This window comes from Corapipo altera, unplaced genomic scaffold (genome assembly GCF_003945725.1).
Source record: "Corapipo altera isolate COAL_440 unplaced genomic scaffold, ASM394572v1 62, whole genome shotgun sequence".
NCBI classification, from domain to species: Eukaryota; Metazoa; Chordata; class Aves; order Passeriformes; family Pipridae; genus Corapipo; species Corapipo altera.
In genome coordinates, this window is record NW_020884894.1 from 9655715 (window position 1) to 9659912 (window position 4198).

The following is a 4198-nucleotide window of genomic DNA, read 5'->3' on the forward strand; positions in this document are numbered from 1 at the left end:
TGTTCAGAATCTCCTTTTAACTAATCCAAAGAATGACAGTGTTGGGTCCAGGCTTCCCATGTTGTCTGTGTGTGGCACTGAAGAAGTTGTTCATGCCAGAAGCCAAAGAGGTACCAAAGTGCCCAACTCACAGCTGAAACAGGATCACAGAACCTTAGAGACAAGAGGAAGTGATGCTGTGGAGGAGGTCGTAGTCAGATGCCAAAACACAAAGCACAATGGTGGTGACAGACCTGGTGAATCCCAGAGGACAGAGGGGAAGGATCCCTGATAAAGTTTGCTGGAGATTGCCCAGGGATCAAAGCAAAAGCAGAAGGGGGTGAAATATTCCTGCTGATACCATCACCTTGACTTCACGAGAAGTTGGCTGGTGCAGGATCAGCCATTCCTGGTTACAAAACTCGTTTGTGGCCTCGGATTCGTTTGATCCCTTTTATGCATTTTGTTCCCAATGGAACATTCCAGCCACAGCCCCAGGAAGGATGAAAGAGGGGGGTGAGAGCAGATCACATACCCAGTGAACCTGAAAGTGAAAGGTAACTAACTATTCATCCTTTTCCAGCACCTTCTCTGTCAGCAGAGTAGGGTTTTTATAACAAATCCTGCCTCAAGTTGCTGAGATAGGCCAGCAAGTGGGTAGCTTCTTCTTCCACCAAAGGAATAATTATCCCTTTCATAATCTCTTAGATGTCACATCATTCCTTCAAGATCAAACTTTTGTTGGAAATCACTGTTTTTAGCAGTGACCTAAGATTGCCACCTTCAAGCTTAATGTTGTATATTTGACAGCACTTTGGGTATAAGAAGTTCTGCCACCTCCTCCTGCCTGATCTGGTTTGTGTGTCTGTGTGTCTTTCACTGGGCAGTGGAGCCAGAGAAAAAAAATTCAAATGGAAAGCATTTTTGTAAAATCACAACTGTTGGTGACTAGTGAGAATTTCAGGGCACATGCAGGTCCTGGGGACAGTTTCAAAAACATTTTTGATTCATCCATTCTTGGAGGCTGATAGAATTAATTAGTAACTTTTTAAAAGCCCCCTTCACTTGGACTCTTTGGGTGTGGCGGAGCTTTTTGTGTTCTGAAGGTCAGGGTGTTTAGGTTCCTAAGTGGCAGTCTGACATTAGATACCTGTTTATTAGAAATCCTCAAACTCATCATCACGAGTTTCACGTGTGATGCATGTCTCACAGGCCTGCAAGTCATCAAGCAAGCCAGCCTGTTTTGCAGAGGACTGGTGATAATGCCTGCACGCTGGGGAGCTGAGCAGGAGCACTCTTTGATCCGCGGGGCAGAGATAAGGCCCTGCTAAGAGGATGTATTTACCTTAGAAGCTCTCTTTGATGAGTTCTTTCATTTAGGAGAGCTCTGTGTCTGCTAAATTTCTCTGAACAAACACCACACCAGCTTTTTAGCACAAGCTTTGGGGTGCTGTACCTGTACAGCTTGCAGAAGGTTCTGTACCAATCGTGACAGGGCAGCAGCCAGGCAGCCCAAGGGACAAATGCAGTGGGTTTCATGTGCCACCCAGAGCAAACTGGGGCTTATGTGGCTCTTTCAGCTTTGTCCTCAGATCAGTGTTAAAAGTCTGATGAATGCTTGGTCACTTAGGATATGCAAAAATAAATAGAGAACAAATTTTTCACTGCCCCACCCTTCATTCAGTGTGATCCCATCAGTGTTGTTATCACACACTTGGCATCATCTGCATCTCATTCTGGTTTTTACCACACTGTTAGTTTTGAAGGGAAGCTTAAAGTCCCCCTTCTTCCTTTTGCAGGAGGTTAACTTGTGGCAGGGATTCAGTGTTGTGCCAGTCGTGGTTCTCTGCAGTCACAAGAGAATGTATATTCCCCATTCCCGGGGCTGGGAATGGTCTTCCTAAAGCCTGAGGCTCTGCTTAGGATTTCTGTATCTACATAGGTTTCAAGAACAGGGTGATTCCCATCTATTTCCCAGCTACAACTAGTGAAGCCATGGCAAGGTTTGCACTGATTCAGCACCCAGAGCTCCACAGAACAAGAGGGGTCTGATTGTTAGGTCAGATTGACTTTTCACTAGATTTTACACAAGGAAACAATGTGGTGTTTCCTGTATTTCTTTCCAGACTCGTACTACTTTCTGCTACTTTCAGACACCACAAAGTGATATTTTGCTAATCATAGGGATTTTACTCAGCCCTTTCTAAGCTCTCTCCCCTTTTTTAGGATATTTGAATCAAAGTTACTATTTGATCACCACAGACTAACCTTTGAAAGAGCTCTTGAAAGATCTGCTGATTTCACAGAGGTGATATGAACTGTGTGGGACTTCCACCTCCTGCCAGTGTACCAGCCCAAATTAAGCCCTCTAGCAGCAAATCCCAGACCCATTGGCCCAGCCAGGCAAGGCTGAGCGTGGTCCACTGCCAGTGCAGGGAACGTGCACGGTGAATGCTCCGAAACACTGACAGTGAGAAGAGTCCTTGCTCTGATGTGTTGACATCTTGTGTTAGAGTGAGTAACGTGCTGGGACGTGTGCCAGCCCCCAAGACCTTCCTGAGATGGCAGCAGCATAAGCAATTTCAGTGTCAGTTAATTACACTTGAAGACACTGTGGTGGTTGTGGTATCCAAACACAAAATAGATGGAAAAGCAGAGCGATGCCTCCGGACTTGGTGACTTTAGTGTGAGGGAATCAATGAAGGGCTTTGAAGTCATGTCTTGTTTTCTTTGCAGATGTTTCTTTCTCTTTGATCTCATGTTGGTGCTACTTCAGCAGGTATTGGGTTTTTGTTTAATGTTAAAACCTGGGCATTCAGTTGCCACATATAACAAGAACTGCTGGATGCAGTTCTTAACATCTGACATTACAGGAAAATTATGGCTGACCTGCATCACTTAATTCTCCAAACTGCCTCTGCAACTACCTGAATGCTTGTGTCCCTCAGAAATGGCTCACTTCACCTGTCTGTACCTGTCTTCATCTCCTCAAACACAGTGGCTGCCCCACAGATGATGATTCCAGTGATTACTCAGTGTAAAGAAAAGAAAAGGAAGACATTGGGATCAGGGTGCTGACCCTTCAACCTCTAGATGTAGGTTTTCTCTTCTCTGTGAAAGACTAACTTTTTAGGGTATTTTGGGATCTGCAGAAGAAAAGCTTTGTAGCTGCATTAATACAAATAATTCTTTCCCACGTTTTCCGTGGCAGTGTCCCAGCAGCTGGCATCTGCCTTGTCCAGCAGCCCCTGCAGAATTTCTCCAGAACCCTTTTTCTGCCAACAGTGTGAGCAACTGAAAATAGTAAAGGAGTATTTGTTCAAAGATTTGGGGGGGGACATAGAGTATATTTTTCACTCCAGTATAAGTATGATACAGTTGTAATAAAGCATTTAAAATAGCTACCCCTGCAAGCTGTTCTCACCAGAGCATGTGCTGTGGAGGAGCTCACCTGTTAGGAGATCCCAGCAGAACTTTTTTGTGCCTTTCTGTCCCAGCTAGAGAAGGCTGGAGGACTTTGTCCTGCCCGTCCTGCTGACACAGGAAGGTTTCAGTGGTGAAGGCTTTACAGCCATCCTCATCCTCTGTCTGCCCCTGCCAGGATCTCGTCAGTCCATATGGGCTCACATGCAGCAGAGGCTGCAGCTGTGTTTTCTCATCAGAGCAGACATGAAATAATGACTCACTTTTGAGGGCTTTCCAATCAAAACCGTGTGCACATTAATTCCTCTCTGTTTTTTCTTTCAGTGCATTTTACCAAATACATATGAATCAGCAAAGCTTATAGATGTAATCAAATAATGGAAGTTTATTTTCTTTAAGCATATTCTACTTCATATCACTGTTAAAGGCTCTGGTCAGTTTTATTTATTTTTGCAGGAAATAGAGTTTCTTACAGAACACGTTTGAAATCAGCAGTAAGGTGAATCCACGAGCTTTGTGTTGAACAGCTGGCCTAAGGTGTGTTTGTTACAGGGTTCACCTTGCACTGTAGAACAAAGGAGGTCAGGGAATGCAAGCACATGAGTTCTGTTCCCTCCTAAATGCTGTCAAATTCCATTCATTTGCCCTTCATGCCCTTCATGGTAGCATTGCTGAAACACCTTCATACAAAATATCAATACCAAAACCAGTGGACTCCATGGAGTGTCTGGTTAGTGTCTCTTGTAAGAATCATTATTTTGGATAGGCTGTTTCACCAGTTTTCATGGGGGGGAAT